Below are 22728 nucleotides of genomic sequence, written 5' to 3'. Positions count from 1 at the left end.
CATGAGGCTGCTATTCGCACTAAAATGACTACGTACTGCGACTGGGGACGCCTAGCTCGACCAGGAAAACAGTCAAGTCGATAGCCTTCATCGGGGTCGCATGGCGACTGGCCTGCTGGCCATGGAGAGTCGGACCCAACTCAAACAGAAAAGCGTTACCAATACGTTTACACACTTCAAAAGTGGTCGCCAAGTCATACTTATGCAAAAGCTAGTACTTTATTTACAACTAACACCCGCGAGTCATATACTCGCGGGAATTTGAATGGCATCATCTACAAATTTACAAGGCCCTATTGGGACGGCCCCGGGGCTTCCTCTACGACCGGCTCGGCACCACCATCACCATGACGGAACTTCGGAGTGTACCGGACGATCGGATAGGTGGACAAGGAATTGGCAGCCGCGGCATGGAACAGTTGCTCCGCAGGGAAATCCACCAGGCCAGCTTCCTTCTCCGCGTCCTCTGGCGCCGCCTTGCTGGCAAGATGCGTCTCCAAGTCCGCGGTCGCCAACACCCGGTCGGCATAGGGGCGCACCGCCTCCATCAAGCGCAGCACCTCGGCGACGTCAAACTCGCCAGTCTCTGAGGGGAAGCCAGCCGTAACCTCCTCCACGTCAAACCCCTCCGAGTAGTGGGCCAGCACCATGCTCAGCGCCATGGTAATGCCCACGCGGCAAGAGCAGCGACGGAGCCAGTCGACAACCGCCGGAATGTTGGAGACAGCTAATGTCTACTCACACTTCTTTTCCTGTAGACAGTGTTGGGCCTCCAAGAGCAGAGGTTTGTAGAACAGCAGCAAGTTTTCCCTTAAGTGGATCACCCAAGGTTTATCGAACTCAGGGAGGAAGAGGTCAAAGATATCCCTCTCAAGCAACCCTGCAATCATGATACAAGAAGTCTCTTGTGTCCCCAACACACCCAATACACTTGTCAGATGTATAGGTGCACTAGTTCGGCGAAGAGATAGTGAGATGCAAATGATATGGATGAATATGAGTGGCAATAGCAATCTGAATAAAAATATGGCAGCGAGTAAACATGCAACGGAACAGTAAACAAACGGAGATTCGATGTTTGGAAACAAGGCCTAGGGATCCTACTTTCACTAGTGGACACTCTCAACATTGATCACATAATAAAACCACTCTACACTCTCTTGTTGGATGACAAACACCATTAATTGTGTAGGGCTACAAGAGCACCTCAATGCCGGAGTTAACAAGCTCCACAACATTCGATGTTCATATTTAAGTAACCTTAGAGTGCATGATAGACCAACGCAATTATACCGAGTACTAACATAGCATGCACACCGTCACCGACAGACTATGAAAGGGGGAATAGATTGCATCAATGCCATCATAGTAATAGTTAACTTCATAATCTACAAGAGATCACAATCATAGCATATACCAAGTACTTCATGATGCACACACTGTCACAATTACATCATGGAGGAGGAATAAACTACTTTAATAACATCACTAGAGTAGCACATAGATGATATTCAACTAGATCACAAAGAGAGAGATGAACCACATACCTACAGCAGAGCCCTCAGCCCCGGGGGTGAACTACTCCTCCTCATCATGGAGACAGCGATGGCGGTGGAGATGGCTTCCGGGGGCAATTCCCCATCCCGGCAGGGTGCCGGAACAGAGACTTCTGTCCCCCGAATTGGAGTTTCGCGATGGCGGTGGCTCTGGAAGGTTTTCTGGTGTTTCGTCAATCCGTGTCGATGTTTTAGGTCAGGGAGGCCTAAATAGGCGAAGAGACGGAGTCGGAGGGGCTGCGGGGCAGCCACACAGTAGGGGGGCGCGCCCCCCTGGGCCGCGCTGCCCACACGTGTGGTGGCCCTGGGCCTCTCCTCTGGTGTCTCTTTGACTTTCTGGAAGGTTCCGGGAAAAATAAGATGTTGGGCATTGATTTCGTCCGATTCCGAGAATATTTCCTTTGTAGGATTTCTGAAACCAGAAACAGCAGAAAACAGCAACTGGCACTTCGGCATCTTGTCAATAGGTTAGTTCCAGAAAACGCATAAAATCATCATAAAGTGTGAACAAAACATGTAGGTATTGTCATAAAACAAGCATGGAACATCAGAAATTATAGATACGTTGGAGACATATCAGCATCCCCAAGCTTAGTTCCTACTCGTCCTCGAGTAGGTAAATGATAAAAGATAATTTCTGAAGTGACATGCTACCAACATAATCTTGATCATACTATTGTAAAGCATATGAGATGAATGAAGTGATTCAAAGCAATGATAAAGATAATGATTAAACAACTGAATCATATAGCAAAGACTTTTCATGAATAGTACTTTCAAGATAAGAATCAATAAGTCTTGAATAAGAGTTAACTCATAAAGCAATAGATTCAAAGTAAAGGCATTGAAACAACACAAAGGAAGATTAAGTTTCAGCGGTTGCTTTCAACTTGTAACATGTATATCTCATGGATATTGTCAACATAAAGTAATATAATAAGTGCAATAGGTAAATATGTAAGAATCAATGCACAGTTAACACAAGTGTTTGCTTCTAAGACAAAAAGAAGTGGGTAAACCGACTCAACATAAAAGTAGAAGAATGGCCCTTCGCAGAGGGAAGTATGGATTGTTATGTTTGTGCTAGAGCTTTTATTTTGAAAACAAGAAACAATTTTGTCAACGGTAGTAATAAAGCATATGCATTATGTAAATTATATCCTACAAGTTGCAAGCCTCATGCATAGATTACCAATAGTGCCCGCACCTTGTCCTAATTAGCTCGGATTTACATGGATTATCATCGCAATACATATGTTTTAACCAAGTATCGCAAAGGGGTACCTCTATGCCGCCTGTACAAAGGTCTAAGGAGAAAGCTCGCATTGGATTTCTCGCTTTTGATTATTCTCAACTTAGACATCCATACCGGGACAACATAGACAACAGATAATGGACTCCTCTTTAATGCATAAGCATTCAACAACAAATAATATTCTCATAAAAGATTGAGGATTGTTGTCCAAAACTGAAACTTCCACCATGGATCATGGCTTTAGTTAGCGGCCCAATGTTCTTCTCTAACAATATGCATGCTCAAACCATTCAACTCATGATAAATCTCCCTTACTTCAGACAAGACGAACATGCATAGCAACTCACATGATATTCAACAAAGATAGTTGATGGCGTCCCCAGGAACATGGTTATCGCTCAACAGGCAACTTAATAAGAAATAAGATACATAAGTACATATTCAATACCACAATAGTTTTTAAGCTATTTGTCCCATGAGCTATATATTGCAAAGACAAAGAATAGAATTTTAAAGGTAGCACTCAAGCAATTTACTTTGGAATGGCGGAGAAATACCATGTAGGTAGGTATGGTGGACACAAATGGCATAGTGTTTGGCTCAAGGATTTTTGATGCACGAGAAGTAATCCCTCTCAATACAAGGCTTAGGCTAGCAAGGTTATTTGAAGCAAACACAAGTATGAACCGGTACAGTAAAACTCACATAAGAAATATATTGCAAGCATTATAAGACTATACATTGTCTTCCTTGTTGTTCAAACACCTTTACCAGAAAATATCTAGACCTTAGAGAGACCAATCATGCAAACCAAATTTTAGCAAGCTCTATGTATTTCTTCACTAATAGGTGCAAAGTATATGATGCAAGAGCTTAAACATGAGCACAACAATTTCCAGGTATCACATTATTCAAGACATTATACCAATTACCACATGTAGCATTTTCCATTTCCAACCATATAACAATTAACGAAGCTGTTTCAACCTTCGCCATGAACATTAAAAGTAAAGCTAAGAACACATGTGTTCATATGAACAAGCGGAGAGTGTCTCTCTCCCACACAAGCATGAATTTATTCAAAAAAACAAAAATAAAAACAAACAGACGCTCCAAGTAAAGTACATAAGATGTGACCGAATAAAAATATAGTTTCAAGAGAAGAAACATGATAATTTGTCGATGAAGAAGGGGATGCCTTGGGCATCCCCACGCTTAGATGCTTGAGTCTTCTTGAAATATGCAGGGATGAACCACCGGGGCATCCCCAAGCTTAGACTTTTCACTCTTCTTGATCACATCGTATCATCCTCCTCTCTTGACCCTTGAAAACATCCTCCACACCAAACTCGAAACAAACTCGAAACAAACTCATCAATGTTACCAAACTCGAAACAAACATCCCCAAGCTTATACTTTTCACTCTTCTTAATCATATTGTATCATCCTCCTCTCTTGACCCTTGAAAACTTCCTCCACACCAAACTCAAAACAAACTCATTAGAGGGTTAGTGCATAATAAAAATTCACATGTTCAGAGGTGACACAATAATTCTTAACACTTCTGGACATTGCTCAAAGCTTCTGAAAGTTAATGGAACAAAGAAATCCATTCAACATAGCAAAAGAAGCAATGCGAAATAAAAGGCAGAATCTGTCAAAACAGAACAGTCCGTAAAGACGAATTTTTTAGGTGCACCAGACTTGCTCAAATGAAAATGCTCAAATTGAATGAAAGTTGCGTACATATCTGAGGATCACGCACGTAAATTGGCAGATTTTTCTGAGTTACCTACAAAGAACCCTGCCCAAATTCGTGACAGACAGAAATCTGTTTCTGCGCAGTAATCCAAATCTAGTATCAACCTTGCTATCAAAGACTTTACTTGGCACAACAATGCAATAAAATAAAGATAAGGAGAGGTTGCTACAGTAGTAACAACTTCCAAGACACAACAAAACAGTAGCAAAATAAAGACATGGGTTATCTCCCAAGAAGTGCTTTCTTTATAGCCATTAAGATGGGCTCAGCAATTTCAATGATGCACTCCCAAGAAATAAGAGTTGAAGCAAAAGAGAGCATCAAAAAGCAAATTCAAAACAAATTTAAGCCTAACCCACTTCCTATGAAAAGGAATCTTGTAAATAAACAAGTTCATGAAGAGCAAAGTAACAAGCATAGGAAGATAGAACAACTGTAACTTCAAAAATTTCAGCATATAGAGAGGTGTTTTAGTAACATGAAAATTTCTACATCCATATTTTCCTCTCTCATAATAATATCCAGTAGCATCATGAACAAACTCAACAATATAACTATCACATCAAGCATTCTTATCATGAGTCTCATGCATAAAATTATTGCTACTCCCAACATAAGCATAGTCATTCTTATTAATTGTAGTGGGAGCAAATTCATCACCATAATCATCAAATATAAGAGGCATAGTGTAATCATAATAACCTTTATCCTCCATAGTAGGTGGCACCAAAAGACCACTATCATTATAATCATCATAAATAGGAGGCAAAGTATCATCAAAGAAAATTTCCTCCTCAATGCTTGGGGGACTAAAAATATCATGCTCATCAAAGCCAGCTTCCCCAAGCTTAGAATTTTCCATATCATTAGCAACAATGGTGTTCAAAGCGTTCATACTAATATCATTGCTACTAGCATGCAAATAAGATTCCATAGGTTTTTTAATTTTTGCAGCAAACAATCCATGTCTTCACTCAGGAAATAGATTAAAAAGTTCATGGTTGCTTTCCATTATGCCAAACTAGTGATAAACAAGAAATAAAAAGATGCAATTGCAGGATCTAAAGGAATAGCTTCGAGCACTCACCCAGAAAATAGCTTAGTTGCCGAGATCCGGAGTGTGAGTACCTTTTACCTTTCCTCCCCGGCAACGGCGCCAGAAAATAGCTTGATGTCTACTCACACTTCTTTTCCTGTAGACAGTGTTGGGCCTCCAAGAGCAGAGGTTTGTAGAACAGCAGCAAGTTTTCCCTTAAGTGGATCACCCAAGGTTTATCGAACTCAGGGAGGAAGAGGTCAAAGATATCCCTCTCAAGCAACCCTGCAATCATGATACAAGAAGTCTCTTGTGTCCCCAACACACCCAATACACTTGTCAGATGTATAGGTGCACTAGTTCGGCGAAGAGATAGTGAGATGCAAATGATATGGATGAATATGAGTGGCAATAGAAATCTGAATAAAATATGGCAGCGAGTAAACATGCAACGGAACAGTAAACAAATGGAGATTCGATGTTTGGAAACAAGGCCTAAGGATCCTACTTTCACTAGTGGACACTCTCAACATTGATCACATAATAAAACCACTCTACACTCTCTTGTTGGATGACAAACACCATTAATTGTGTAGGGCTACAAGAGCACCTCAATGCTGGAGTTAACAAGCTCCACAACATTCGATGTTCATATTTAAGTAACCTTAGAGTGCATGATAGACCAACGCAATTATACCGAGTACTAACATAGCATGCACACCATCACCGACAGACTATGAAAGGGGGAATAGATTGCATCAATACCATCATAGTAATAGTTAACTTCATAATCTACAAGAGATCACAATCATAGCATATACCAAGTACTTCATGATGCACACACTATCACAATTACATCATGGAGGAGGAATAAACTACTTTAATAACATCACTAGAGTAGCACATAGATGATATTCAACTAGATCACAAAGAGAGAGATGGACCACATAGCTACAGCAGAGCCCTCAGCCCCGGGGGTGAACTACTCCCTCCTCATCATGGAGACAGCGATGGCGGTGACGATGGCGGTGGAGATGGCTTCCGGGGGCAATTCCCCGTCCCGGCAGGGTGCCGGAACAGAGACTTCTGTCCCCCGAATTGGAGTTTCGCGATGGCGGTGGCTCTGGAAGGTTTTCTGGTGTTTCGTCAATCCGTGTCGATGTTTTAGGTCAGGGAGGCCTAAATAGGCGAAGAGGCGGAGTCGGAGGGGCTGCGGGGCAGCCACACAGTAGGGGGGCGCACCCCCCTGGGCCGCGCCGCCCACACGTGTGGTGGCCCTGGGCCTCTCCTCTGGTGTCTCTTTGACTTTCTGGAAGGTTCCGGGAAAAATAAGATGTTGGGCATTGATTTCGTCCGATTCCAAGAATATTTCCTTTGTAGGATTTCTAAAACCAAAAACAGCAGAAAACAGCAACTGGCACTTCGGCATCTTGTCAATAGGTTAGTTCCGGAAAACGCATAAAATCATCATAAAGTGTGAACAAAACATGTAGGTATTGTCATAAAACAAGCATGGAACATCAGAAATTATAGATACGTTGGAGACGTATCAATAGCCTTGAAGACTGATGGTGTGTCCCGTGGAATCACCTCCCGCGGACTCAGATACTGGAGCGCCGCCAGGATCTCCCCCGCACAGGCGATAATGCGCGCGGTCGCAGTTGACAGGCACTCCCGCGGGGTCGCCGTCTCCACGAAGTTGCTCGTGCCTGAAACCAACAAACAACAAAGAAAGTCAAGTCAGAACTCGCTCCTGGCGCCGACTCGCCACGCTCGGGGACTGGCCCCCGAGGCCGACTCGCCACGCTCGGGGACTAGCCCCCTGGAGCGGACTCGCCCACCCGGCGATCAGCAAAACATCAACGGAGGACTGCAGGAACTTACCAAGGAGCTGCCGTGACATCTCGCGGACAAACGCCTCGAAGCTGGTCTTCTCGGCCTGCACCGCCAGGACAATGCCCTCGGACGCCTCCTTCTCCGCGGCAAGCTCCTTGGCGTGTTGCAGCTTCAAAGCCGCGACCTCCTCTCGAAGAGTCGCTGCGGCCCCCCGCGCAGCGTCCCGCGCCTCCGTCCCGGACTCCAGCTTCCCCTTGTATTCCGCGATAACGTCCTCAAGATCCCGGCTCTTGTCCACCAGGACCTTCGTAAGGTCCACAACCTCCGCCTTCGCCTTCTTCCTCGCCTCTTCGGCCTGCTTCACCCGGAACATGGCTTCCTGATAAAAGGACTCCTTTACGAATCCTTCACGGGCTTCGGCAAGCGCCTTCGCCTGCGCCTCTGCTACAGGAAAAAGGGTATGATGAGAACAAGGTCAACTTGCATGCGCGCGACAAGGAGGGGGAGACACGTGAAAGCGACTTACTGCCCAGGGCGATAAGCTTGCGGTTCTTCTGCGCCACCTCCTCCACAAGCGTCGTCAATCGCTTCACCTCCGCCTGCGCAGAGAATGGGTGAATGTCAACAACAGCAGTCCAGGTGCAATAAGAGCCTCGACTCGCCCCTTCAGACCAAGTCGACCCTCGGGGACTGGGGGAGGACCGGACTGCGAGTAAAGGGGTGCGTACCACATGCACTTCGCTGAGCGCCGTGTGGAGCTCAGTAAAGGACAAAGTTGAAGGCGGAGGACAGCGTGACTCGGCCGCTTCGCTCGCCTGCAACACCGCCTCAGTCGACGGTGCCCCTTCCGCTCGCGTCTCGGGGTCGCTGGTGCGGACTTGGTCCCTAGCGGCCTTGGACCGGAGCTCCTTCCTCGGCACCGAGAGGCCATCCTCCTCAGCGGTACCTTCTTCGACCTCGGGCGTCACGACATCCGCCCCCCGGGCCTCAGTCGATCCGACACCCGCCGACTCCTCCTCTACCACGGGGGGAGCGGCGTCTGAACCCACGGCCGCGCTCGCCGCACCACCGCGACCTACACTGGCCAAGGGATAAGTCTCAGCGACGGGCTCGGCGCGGCTGGCAGTCGCGTCCGTCGCTTTACCCGCAGCGGCGGGTTCTTCCCGGGTCGACCCCATGCCCGCGGGGTCGGCAGCCATCTTCTTCGTTTCGGCGGCCTTCTTCAGGTCGGCCGCCTTCTTTGCCTCGGCAGCTCTCGTGGCTGCCGCCCCGCCCACCGAAGCGGGTTTCGCCAAGACCTTCCTCTTGGACCCGCGGAGGATTGATATGGATCATTCGCAAACCCCGTGATAAGGGGTGGCCCGATCTTCTCAGTAAGCAACGGTGGTAATGATGATCACGGGGTGATGGCAGCGGAGATACACGACGATGAAGTGGAAGATAACTTGTATGACGCAACGAGATCTCTCGATTGGTCCATGTCGCCAATGCAACAGCTCTCAACCCTGCAAGATATTCGCAACTCCACACACTTGCGCACGTAGCCGCCGACCACGAAGCGGTAAGTTGCAACCGTCTAATTCCCAATGGAACAGCAGATCACACAAGACTTTTTCAGGATCTACACAATATCAAGCAATATGGTGTAGGGATTCAATAGTTTTGCTAGAGCAAACAACTAAGAACTAGGGTTTATCTTAAACGTGGTCTAAAGCAGCTAGGGGGGCGTCCTGGGCACTTATATAGGCGTTCGGGACGAGTTCTGGTCGAAAAGATACAAAAATAACCGACCCAGAATAGATCTGGTCGAGACAGACTCGGACAAATCCGGTCTGGAATCCGGTCAACCGGGCCAAGGACCGGATCGGCCGGTCTGGCGTCCGGTCAACCGGGCGGCAACCGGAAACTTCGCAAGTTTCCGGTTTTTGCCCGGTACGATGCATACCATCCGGTTGGCGCCCCGGTCAACCGGGCCAGGGACCGGGCTGGCCGGTCTGGAGGCCGGTCTAACCGGGTGCTGGACCGGCCTGGACGTCGTCTTCTCCTCTCGCGCATGCCTCCCGCTCCTCCCTCGCGCGACCATGAGATATCTTCATGTCCAGCTCCATGTCCAGGTTCACATCCATCTTGACGTCTGTCTTCATGTCCAACTGCTCTTCTACTCCTCGTGCGACGCTCATCTCCTCTTGATACCTGATGATACATAAGTAATAGGATTTAGGCAGTATAAAGTTCTCATCAATCAAAGTACCGTTTAGAAACAAGTTCACCTGTTGTTTAAGTAGCTTCGCACGAGCCCTTGTAATTGGTCCAATCCGAACTTCATTGGACTTGAGCTTCACAGCAGGTTCATCTTCATTTATTAATGACGGAGGTAGTGGTGTAGTAGGGATGTCCTCATCATCTCCCCCCTTCAAAAGGCGTCAACCGCGACGCTCCAAGGTCTTCTCCGTCATATGGTGTCAAATCAGCAACATTGAAAGAATTACTGACACCAAACTCATCAACTGGAAGATCTATCGAGTATGCATTATCATTGATCTTGGCAAGCACTTTGTAAGGACCAGCACCACGAGGCTTCAACTTAGACTTCCGCAGCTTCGGGAACCTATCCTTGCGAAAATGTACCCAGACCATATCACCAGGCTTGAACAACATCTCTTTGCGCTTCTTATTCATCCTTGCAGCATTGCTCTTGCCTTTCTTCTCTATCAACTCTTTAGTCTTCACATGGATCTTTCGCACAAAATCTGCCCTCTTGGATGCCTCCATATTAACTCTCTCATGTATGGGCAAAGGCAATAAGTCAAGTGGAGTAATGGGTTTGAAACCATACACCACCTCAAAAGGACATAGCTCCGTGGTAGAATGTACCGCCCTGTTGTAAGCAAACTCTACATGCGGCAAACACTCTTCCCACTCCTTCAGGTTCTTCTTGATCATGGATCTCAGCAGTTGTGACAAGGTTCGATTCACCACCTCAGTTTGACCATCAGTTTGGGGATGACAAGTAGTACTGAACAGTAGCTTTGTTCCTAGCTTCCCCCAAAGTGTCTTCCAGAAGTAGCTCATGAACTTCACATCACGATCAGAAACAATAGTCTTTGGGACTCCATGTAGTCGAACAATCTCCCTGAAAAACAGGTTAGCAATATGCGACGCGTCGTCGCTTTTGTGGCAGGCAATAAAGTGTGACATTTTAGAAAATCTGTCCACTACCACAAATATAGAATCATGGCCTCTTTTAGTATGCGGCAAACCCAACACAAAATCCATACTAATATCTTCCCAAGGTGTAGTAGGTGCCGATAATGGAGTATACAAACCGTGAGGCTTCAGCTTGGACTTGGACTTGTTGCAAGTAATGCATCTCTTCACATACCTGTCCACATCCCGCCTCATCTTTGGCCAATAAAAATGATCAGCGAGCATGAGTAGCGTCTTCTCACGCCCAAAGTGACCCATCAAACCTCCAGCATGTGATTCCTGCAATAAGAGCAAACGCACAGACGATTCTGGAACACATAGTTTGTTAGCTCGAAACAAGAACCCATTATGTATGTGATAGTTTTCCCATGCTTTACCAAGAGCACATAAGCGATATGGTTCAACAAAATCATGATCCGTAGCATACAAATCACATGGCACTTCTAATCCAGAAATTTTAACATCAAGTTGAGTTAATAGCATATTCTTCCTAGATAGAGCATCAGCAACAATATTATCTTTTCCCTTCTTATGCTTAATAATGTACGGAAAAGACTCAATGAACTCAACCCACTTAGCAAGACGCCTATGCAAAGTAGATTGGGCTTTCAGATATTTCAAAGCTTCATGATCAGAATGTATGATAAATTCTTTTGGCCACAAATAATGTTGCCAAACCTCAAGAATTCTAATTAAAGCATACAATTATTTATCATATATTGGATAGTTCAACTTAGCACCAGAAAATTTCTCAGAAAAATATGCAATTGGGCGACCCTCTTGCATCAACACACCACCAATTCCAATACCACTAGCATCACATTCAATCTCAAATTGCTTATTGAAATCAGGAAGTGCAAGCAACGGTGCAGAACTTAACAATCGTTTCAGTTCATCAAAAGCATGATCTTGGGCAACGCCCCACTCAAATGCAACACCCTTTTTAGTCAATTCATTCAAAGGTGCAGCAATAGTAGAAAAATTGGGCACAAAACGGCGATAAAACCCAGCTAGACCATGAAAACTTCGAACTTGACTCACATTCATGGGAGTAGGCCAATTTTGAATAGCTTCAATTTTAGACACATCTATGCCTACTCCATGCTTAGAGACAACATAACCCAGAAATATGACCTTATCTTCGCAAAATGTGCACTTCTCAAGATTACCATAGAGTTTACTATCACGCAACACTTGCAAAACATGTCGAATATGTATAATATGATCAGATTCATTACGGCTGTAAATTAATATGTCATCAAAATACACAACCACAAATTTACCAATAAATTCACGCAAAACATGGTTCATCAGTCTCATGAAAGTGCTAGGTGCATTAGTCAAACCAAAAGGCATTACTAACCACTCATATAAACCAAATTTTGTTTTAAAGGCGGTTTTCCACTCATCCCCTTCTTTCATCCTAATTTGATGATAACCACTGCGCAAATCAATTTTAGTGAAAACAGCAGCACCACTCAATTCATCTAGCATATCCTCTAAACGGGGAATAGGGTGACGATATCGAATAGTGATATTGTTTATAGCTCTACAATCTACGCACATACGCCATGTACCATCTTTCTTAGGAACAAGAATAACAGGAACAACACAAGGACTAAGGCTTATGCGGATATAACCTTTGTCGAGTAGTGCTTGTACTTGCTTCTGTATCTCCTTCGTCTCTTCGGGGTTCGTTCAATATGGTGCCCGATTGGGTAGCGAAGCTCCGGGAATCAAGTCGATTTGATGCTCAATACCTCGCAATGGTGGAAGTCCTGCGGGTACCTCATCCGGAAACACGTCGCCAAATTCCTGCGAAACATTAGAAACACCAAGAGGAAGAGGGGTCATGTCGTTAGAAACCAAAACCGTGCCCCTGTACAAGAGCACAAGAGGCATGGCTGTAGGATCCTCACTAAATTCTCTCATGTCTTCTTTGGTGGCTAATGAGACTAAGGAATTCACTCTCTCACTTTTCTTTATATCACTCACAACATTACAATTCTCTCGCCTATCTAAAGAAGCATCCTCCAAGTTGACTTCAACTTTCTGACGAGACTCATTGACAATTTGCTGTGGTGTCATAGGCTGTAAATTAATTTTCTTGCCCTTGAACTCCAAGTGATATGTATTGGCACGGCCATTGTGTTGCACAGAACGGTCATAGAGCCAAGGCCGACCCAATAGTAGGTGACACACCGTCATAGGAACGACATCAAAATCAATGCAATCCTTATACGGTCCAATAGCAAACTCAACACGCACCATGTGGTTTACCTTCATCTCACCATTGTCGCTCAACCACTGAATATAGTATGGATGTGGGTGCGGTAGATACTTCAACTTCAGCTTGGTACACAACTCCTTGCTTGCTAAATTGCGGCAACTCCCGCAATCAATAATGACCTTGCAAGCCTCGTCAGGACCAACTAAAGCTTTTGTTTGGAACAAATTGCAGCGCTGAGTAGATGCACTAGGCAATACATTAAGAGCACGCTGCGACACAACAATGGTGCGAGCATCAGACGGATATGCATCTTCACCATCAGTGTCATAGTCATCATCTTCTGGAGCATTAGGATCAACATCATCTCCAGTCTCGTACTCATTGTCCTCATTGATAACCATGACTTTGCGGTTAGGACAATCTCTTTTGAAGTGACCCTTGCCACCACATGTATGACAAACCATATCACGGTTACGCGCTGTAGACACATTAGAGCCACTTGTACTTGCAGCAGATTCGGACTTCTTTGTGTTAGACACATTGGAGACCGGCTTACTAGGCGTAGTAGAGTAAGGTGCGGAATGCGTCGAAGGCGCCGGCGCCGTAGATGGGGCCGCGCGGGGTGTGAAACGCCCAGCTCCTGTAGCTCGACCTTTGATCTTTGCTTCGTCAGCCAACTGTGATTCAGCTTCTCTTGCATGATGTAACAATTTATTCATATTGGTGTAGCTGTAGTGACGAACAATGCCTTTGATATCATACTGCAATCCGTTGAGGAAACGCTGCATTGTCATCTCGAGAGACTCACGGACATGGCCACGCTGCATAAGCATCTCCATCTCCATGTAGTATTCATCCACAGTCTTCACACCTTGTCTCAATAGAGTCAGCTTATCATATATATTCCGCAATTAATTTGTAGGCACAAAGCGAGAAGTCATCGCCTCCTTCATAGCACGCCATGTGTGTATAGGCTGCTCACGATCCTCTTCGCGGTTACGAACAAAAGCATCCCACAAACGCAAAGCATAGCCATCAAATTCGGAAGAAGCAAGCTTGATCTTCCGATCTTCAGTATAATGTGGATGTAAGCTCCACAACTTCTCAATCTTGAGCTCCCAAGAGAGGTATTCTTCAACATCAGCTCCTCCTTCAAACTTGGGTATAGAAAATTTGGGCTTACCCAAACCATCTTCCTCATCTTGTCCACGACCATTGCGGCCAAGTGGAACCCAACCGCGAGGACGATTACCACGTGGCGCATCACGAGCATTGTGTGCGTCATCTTGAAGCTAAGGATCATCGTCATCTTCTTGTTGTTGTTGCGCGGTCAAATTCTCAACAGCCAAGCGCAAATCAGCAAGATTGCGTTGTACATCCGTCATTTGATCTTGCATTGTAGTGACTGATACGCGTACAGCATGCGACCGTTGGGAACCCCAAGAGGAAGGTGTGATGCGTACAGCAGCAAGTTTTCCCTCAGTATGAAACCAAGGTTTATCGAACCAGTAGGAGCCAAGAAGCACGTTGAAGGTTGATGGCGGCGAGATGTAGTGCGGCGCAACACCAGGGATTCCGACGCCAACGTGGAACCTGCACAACACAAACCAAGTACTTTGCCCCAACGAAACAGTGAGGTTGTCAATCTCACCGGCTTGCTGTAACAAAGGATTAGATGTATAGTGTGGATGATGATTGTTTGCAGAGAACAGTAGAACAAGTATTGCAGTAGATTGTATTTCAGTATAAAGAATTGGACCGGGGTCCACAGTTCACTAGAGGTGTCTCTCCCATAAGACAAATAGCATGTTGGGTGAACATATTACAGTTGGGCAATTGACAAATAGAGAGGGCATGACCATGCACATACATATTATGATGAGTATAGTGAGATTTAATTGGGCATTACGACAAAGTACATAGACCGCTATCCAGCATGCATCTATGCCTAAAAAGTCCACCTTCAGGTTATCATCCGAACCCCTTCCAGTATTAAGTTGCTAACAACAGACAATTGCATTAAGTATTGCGCGTAATGTAATCAATAACTACATCCTCGGACATAGCATCAATGTTTTATCCCTAGTGGCAACAGCACATCCATAACCTTAGGGGTTCTTGTCACTCCCCCAGATTCACGGAGACATGAACCCACTATCGAGCATAAATACCCCCTCTTGGAGTTACTAGCATCAACTTGGCCAGAGCCTCTACTAATAATGGAGAGCATGCAAGATCATAAACAACACATAGATATAAATTGATAATCAACATAACATGGTATTCTCTATTCATCGGATCCCAACAAACACAACATATAGCATTACAGATAGATGATCTTGATCATGTTCGGCAGCTCACAAGACCCGACAATTAAGCACAATGAGGAGAAGACAACCATCTAGCTACTGCTATGGACCCATAGTCCAGGGGTAGACTACTCACTCATCACTCCGGAGGCGACCATGGCGGTGTAGAGTCCTCCGGGAGATGAATCCCCTCTCCGGCAGGGGGACGGAGGCGATCTCTTGAATCCCCCGAGATGGGATTGGCGGCGGCGGCGTCTCTGGAAGGTTTTCCGTATCGTGGCTCTCGGTACTGGGGGTTTCGCGACGAAGGCTATTTGTAGGCGGAAGGGCAGGTCAGGGGGCCACACGAGGGGCCCAGGAGACAGGTCGGCGCGGCCAAGGGCTGGGCCACGCCGCCCTACCCTCTGGCCGCCTCGTGGCCCCACTTCGTTGACTCTTCGGTCTTCTGGAAGCTTCGTGTGAAAATAGGCCCCTGGGCGTTGATTTCGTCCAATTCCGAGAATATTTCCTTACTAGGATTTCTGAAACCAAAAACAGAAAACAAGAATCGGCTCTTCGGCATCTCGTCAATAGGTTAGTTCCAGAAAATGCATAAATATGACATAAAGTATGCATAAAACATGTAGATATCATCAATAATGTGGCATGGAACATAAGAAATTATCGATACGTCGGAGACGTATCAGCATCCCCAAGCTTAGTTTCTGCTCGTCCCGAGCAGGTAAACGATAACAAAGATAATTTCTGGAGTGACATGACATCATAACCTTGATCATACTATTGTAAGCATATGTAATGAATGCAGCGATCAAAACAATGTAAATGACATGAGTAAACAAGTGAATCATAAAGCAAAGACTTTTCATGAATAGTACTTCAAGACAAGCATCAATAAGTCTTGCATAAAAGTTAACTCATAAAGCAATAATTCAAAGTAAAGGCATTGAAGCAACACAAAGGAAGATGAAGTTTCAGCGGTTGCTTTCAACTTATAACATGTATATCTCATGGATATTGTCAATGCAAAGTAATATAACAAGTGCAATATGCAAGTATGTAGGAATCAATGCACAATTCACACAAGTGTTTGCTTCTTGAGGTGGAGAGAAATAGGTGAACTGACTCAACATAAAAGTAAAAGAAAGGTCCTTCAAAGAGGAAAGCATCGATTGCTATATTTGTGCTAGAGCTTTGGTTTTGAAAACAAGAAACAATTTTGTCAACGGTAGTAACAAAACATATGTGTCATGTAAATTATATCTTACAAGTTGCAAGCCTCATGCATAGTATACTAATAGTGCCCGCACCTTGTCCTAATTAGCTTGGATTACCGGGATTATCGCAATGCACATGTTTTAACCAAGTGTCACAAAGGGGTACCTCTATGCCGCCTGTCCAAAGGTCTAAGGAGAAAGCTCGCATTGGATTTCTCGCTATTGATTATTCTCAACTTAGACATCCATACCGGGACAACATAGACAACATATAATGGACTCCTCTTTAATGCATAAGCATGTAGCAACAATTAATTTTCTCATATGAGATTGAGGATATTCGTCCAAAACTGAAACTTCCACCATGGATCATGGCTTTAGTTAGCGGCCCAATGTTCTTCTCTAACAATATGCATGCTCTAACCATTAAGTGGTAAATCGCCCTTACTTCAGACAAGACGGACATGCATAGCAACTCACATGATATTCAACAAAGAGTAGTTGATGGCGTCCCCAGGAACATGGTTATCGCACAACAAGCAACTTAATAAGAGATAAAGTGCATAAGTACATATTCAATACTACAATAGTTTTTAAGCTATTTGTCCCATGAGCTATATATTGTAAAGGTAGAGGATTAGAAATTTAAAGGTAGCACTCAAGCAATTTACTTTGGAATGGCGGAGAAATACCATGTAGGCGGAAGGGCAGGTCAGGGGGCCACACGAGGGGCCCAGGAGACAGGTCGGCGCGGCCAAGGGCTGGGCCGCGCCGCCATACCCTCTGGCCGCCTCGTGGCCCCACTTCGTTGACTCTTCGGTCTTCTGGAAGCTTCGTGTGAAAATAGGCCCCTGGGCGTTGATTTTGTCCAATTCCGATAATATTTCCTTACTAGGATTTCTGAAACCAAAAACAGCAATAAAAACAAGAATCGCTCTTCGGCATCTCGTCAATAGGTTAGTTCCAGAAAATGCATAAATATGACATAAAGTATGCATAAAACATGTAGATATCATCAATAATGTGGCATGGAACATAAGAAATTAGCGATACGTCGGAGACGTATCAGTGACGGTCACATGAGTAGCATCCAGCTTTTGGGAGATCTCGTCAATCTTCCCATTAAGCACATCGTCCTGAGCGCGGAATTCACGTCGCATCTCATTACGAAGAGCCTCATACTCCCTCCATGTGATGATATCTGCAGCACTCTTATTTTCCTGGTTAACAATTCTATGATCACTAGCAGACATCGTTAGTAGGTTAGTGCACTAAATCAAAAATATATGGTGGTACTCTCACAACTCACTCAAAACTGATAAGAAAAGGAGATCTTACCGTTCCAAAGTAAATTAGTGTTGCTTACCACTTGTAGTAACAACTAGTGCATGGATGTAGCAAAGCGAATATCAAGGGTATGAGAAAAAATCACACGACAAAGCAGGGTATATGTGGGGCTATAGGTAGGCTACCTATTTGCACCAATAACAAGCTCTAGCGCTGACCGTAGACAACCAATGATACTCACACAAGGCGATATAATGGGGCAATGCAACTATATGTGGGAAAAGTTGCAATGCACACGAGAGACGCTACCAAAGCTCAACGAGACAGGCACAAGATTGCTCAACTACAGGTGCAGTAAAGTAAACTTAGGCCTTCACTTGATTCAACTAGCACTACACTTTTCTTTTTGGATTTTTCTTTTTGTATAACACACGCAGCTATGTAGCTCTTGTTGCTTCTTTTCAATTTTCTCTTTTTTTTTGATTTTCTGACACAACTCCTTGATAACACGGCCAACAGAAATATGCAAAGCACCGATAACCTAACGAGCAGCCTGTCGAGCGGTAAAACTAGTCTCTTCTGGGGAAGTTCCTAGTCACTTTATATCGAAAGACCGTGTCTATGGTTGGGAACAAGCACACTGTACGCTATGTGGACTCGGAGCAACAAAAACTGACACTAGACGACAGAGTAACACAAGATGATAGAGTAAACTCAAACCCTAAAATACTAGATGGAAAGAAAAGATACGCAAAAACAACTACGAAAAACAACTAAAACTTGAAATTAGTGCAATCTAAGGCTATGGCAAACCCTAACCCTAACTTTTTATGGCTTTTTCTGGATAGGAAAACACTCACAACTCAACTATGGGGTGGATTGTGGATGGCTTACCGAGAAAAACTAGAAATCTGATACCAAGATGATAAGGGGTGGCCCGATCTTCTCAGTAAGCAACGGTGGTGATGATGATCACAGGGTGATGGCAGCGGAGATACACGACGATGAAGTGGAAGATAACTTGTATGACACAACGAGATCTCTCGATTGGTCCCTGTCGCCAATGCAACAGCTCTCAACCCTGCAAGATATTCGCAACTCCACACACTTGCGCATGTTGCCGCCGACCACGAAGCGGTAAGTTGCAACCGTCTAATTCCCAATGGAACAGCAGATCACACAAGATTTTTTCAGGATCAACACAATATCAAGCAATATGGTGTAGGGATTCAATAGTTTTGCTAGAGCAAACAACTAAGAACTAGGGTTTATCTTAAACATGGTCTAAAGCAGCTAGGGGGCGTCCTGGGCACTTATATAGGTGTCCTGGACGAGTTCTGGTCGAAAAGATACAAAAATAACCGACCCATAATAGATCTGGTCGAAACAGACTCGGACGAATCCGGTCTGGAATTCGGTCAACCGGGCCAGGGACCGGATCGGCCGGTCTGGCGTCCGGTCAACCGAGCGGCAACCGGAAACTTCGCAACTTTCCGGTTTTTGCCCGGTACGATGCATACCATCCGGTTGGCACCCCGGTCAACCGGGCCAGGGACCGGGCTGGCCGGTCTGGAGGCTGGTCTAACCGGGTGCTGGACCGGCCTGGACGTCGTCTTCTCCTCTCGCGCATGCCTCCCGCTCCTCCCTCGCGCGACCATGAGATATCTTCATGTCCAGCTCCATGCCCAGCTTCACGTCCATCTTGACGTCTGTCTTCATGTCCAGCTGCTCTTCTACTCCTCGTGCGACGCTCGTCTCCTCTTGATACCTGATGATACATAAGTAATAGGATTTAGGCAGTATAAAGTTCTCATCAATCAAAGTACCGTTTAGAAACAAGTTCACCTGTTGTTTAAGTAGCTTCGCACGAGCCCTTGTAATTGGTCCAATCCGAACTTCATTGGACTTGAGCTTCACAGCAGGTTCATCTTCATTTATTAATGACGGAGGTAGTGGTGTAGTAGGGATGTCCTCATCACCCCGCCTACAAGGAAGCAAAACTTAGCGGGAGATACTTACTTCACCGTGGGGATCGCCTTCATGCCCGGACCGGCTCGGGCTCCAGCGTCGATGGCGTCCTTCAGGGGGCACTGGAGCTTCATGGAGCCCTCAAGGATGGTCTGGCGCAACCGCTTGGGCCGCGGCTCGACTCCTCCCTTCGAGGGCCCTCCTTCCTCGGGGTGCGAAGTCGCCTCTTCGTCCCCGTCACCCTCTGGCGGCCTCGGCGCGCCCTGCGACGAGGACGTCGCGCCCCTCTTCGTCCCGCGCGGGAGCCGGACAAAGTCCCTTGCTTCGGAGTCCGACTCGGTGCACTCCTCCTCGTCATCGACCTCCTCCTCCTCGCCCTCGGTCATTTCCGGAGGCTCTTTCTCCGCAAGGGGGGGGGGGGAGATGATCGGCGACCTTCTGCCATCGCTGCATCCGGGCCAAGGAAATAAGTTAGGAAAGGAGAAGCACAGTTTAGGCATTCGGGGTCGCGGCAGTGACCAGATCAATACCTGGGGCGCCGGCTTATCCTCGGAGAAGGGCTGCAGGCCGTCCTCGAAGGAAGTGAAGGTGGCCGTGGTGATCTTGGCGAGCGTCTTCCGATACTCGGCCTCATCCCACTCGGTCGCCGTTGACCGGGTGCAATCGTTTTGCCCCCGGTACTCCCACATAGAATGGGCTCGACACCGCAGAGGGATCAACCGGCGACCGAGCCAACAGTTGTACATGTTGGCCGCCGTCAAACCGCCGTCCTTCAGCGCCTGGATCGCCAGGCGCATCTCCTTCACCACCTCCTCCTGCTCGCGCGGCAGCGACCGGACGTTGAGGCGCCGAGGAACGCTCGGCTCAGGATCATACTGGGGGATGCAGACCTCGCCCGGGGGAGTGTACTCCTTGGCGTAGAACCAGAACCGGCGCCATTGCGATTGCGCCTTCTTGGGGAGCGCCATGTCGATAAAGCTCTCCCCCGACTTCACTTGGAAGGTGATCCCGCCGTTCGGGATGAGCGCCTGGTTGTTCTTGCTGACCCGGGTCGCCCGCCCGTGGAAGATTGACACCCACAGCGGGAAGTACAGCGGGCAACCCAAGTAGCACTCGCACAACGCCACGAACAACGAGATTTGCTGCACGCTGTGCGGCCCAAGGTCGCAGCTCTTGATGTTGTAGAAGGCCAGCAGTTGCCGGATGAAGTCGGAGGAGGGGAGCGCGAATCCGCGGTCGAGGAAGCTGAGGAAGAGCACGAATTCGCACGGCCTCGGAAGTGGCTCCACCTCGTTCAACGCCGGAACCCGCCATCGCTCCTGCTTGAATTCGGGGATGACCCCGGAGGCGACATACGGGAGGAGGGACTCGCGCGTGACCTTGGACTTGCCCCAACCTCTTGCCGCCATGATTTCACTTGGAACTCTCAACAGGGAGCAGATGAGAAGAGAAGGGGAGAAGAATGCGGCGGAGTGATAAGCCTTAACCCCCGGACTCGACCCTTTGTACCGCCACACTCGCTCAAACTAAGCATGAGATCCGTCCGTTAATGCGCCCCGGAATCGCCGCCCGTAATCGACGGTCGAGATTAACGTCAGGTCCGGTGGAACGGGCGTTAAGCTAGCCGTTAACGGTCACATCAGGCCCAACGGTCCGCTACATGCAAACGGCTTGCGCCTCGGTCAACGTGAAATCTAGCCGTTGGCTCCTCCACGTGTCTACGCAGTGGACCTGCGCTGACTGGCCTACGATGACTGGCTCACGCAGACTGTCAGACGATGACTGGCCAGCACCGACTGTCACACGCCGACTAGCTGATTGAGTTCAGGCGATTGGAGACTGGAGGCCAGCTGGTGATTTCTTCTTTGGGAGCCCGATGGCGATTCGCCTTAACCCGTCCCTGTGCCCCTTCGTGACCCGCTCCGGATCTGCGCCTTGTCACCACCGCGCTCGGGGACTACTGATGGGGATATGCCCATAGGGGGTGGGTCGCCAGTTCCACTCGCCATGAAGATGGAGGCCCAGGTAGATTGCCAGTCGCATGGCCGACTGGACCCGAAGGCGACTGGGCCGAAGATCCAAGGAGGAGATCCGTACGGCTGTATAAGAAGATTACTTGCAGAAGGGTGGTGTATCCCGGATTAGTAGCAACTGAAACGATTCGGAGTTATCCCCTTGTAACCCTAGACCGGGGGTGGATATATAAACCCCCGGGCTAAACCCTAGACGACACAACATCTAAGATCCAATCTCTCCCCTGTAAGCTCTTGGCTACGCGCCGACTAGGCCCCCCCACTGTAATTCTCCACTGAGCAATAAGATCTAGCAGGACGTAAGCCTTTTACTCTCCGGAGGGGCTGAACCTGGGTAAAACCTTGCGTCCCTTGCACCTCGACCCGCAGATGGCAATGTTCCCTTGCCCCCGCATCAACGAAGTGCTACCCCCTGTAGCATCTGCAGTGGTCATATCCACGACAACTGGGGAGCAACGTCCCCCAAACGCGGCACGAACAAAACACGTCCCCCAAACGCTCGATCTGACGCCGCTTAGAGGACGGTTCGGGGACGCAACTGATCTGGGTGTTGCTTGTGACGGTAAAGCACTCGTCCGTTGGGAACCCCAAGAGGAAGGTGTGATGCGTACAGCAGCGAGTTTTCCCTCAGAAGAAACAAAGGTTATCGAACCAGTAGGAGTCAAGAAGCACGTTGAAGGTTGATGGTGGCGGAGTGTAGTGCGGCGCAACACCAGGGATACCGGCGCCAACGTGGAACCTGCACAACACAACCAAAATACTTTGCCCCAACTTAACAGTGAGGTTGTCAATCTCACCGGCTTGCTGTAACAAAGGATTAGATGTATAGTGTGGATGATGATGTTTGCGAAGAACAGTAGGAACAATGTTTGCAGTAGATTGTATTCGATGTAAAGAATGGACCGGGATCCACAGTTCACTAGTGGTGTCTCTCCATAAGATAAATAACATGTTGGGTGAACAAATTACAGTTGGGCAATTGACAAATAAAGATGGCATGACAATGCACATACATGTTATGATGAGTACTGTGAA

The sequence above is a fragment of the Lolium perenne genome, chromosome 3, assembly GCF_019359855.2.
Source record: "Lolium perenne isolate Kyuss_39 chromosome 3, Kyuss_2.0, whole genome shotgun sequence".
NCBI lineage: Eukaryota > Viridiplantae > Streptophyta > Magnoliopsida > Poales > Poaceae > Lolium > Lolium perenne.
The sequence above is the reverse complement of the archived record's forward strand: the minus strand, read 5'-3'. Positions refer to the sequence as shown.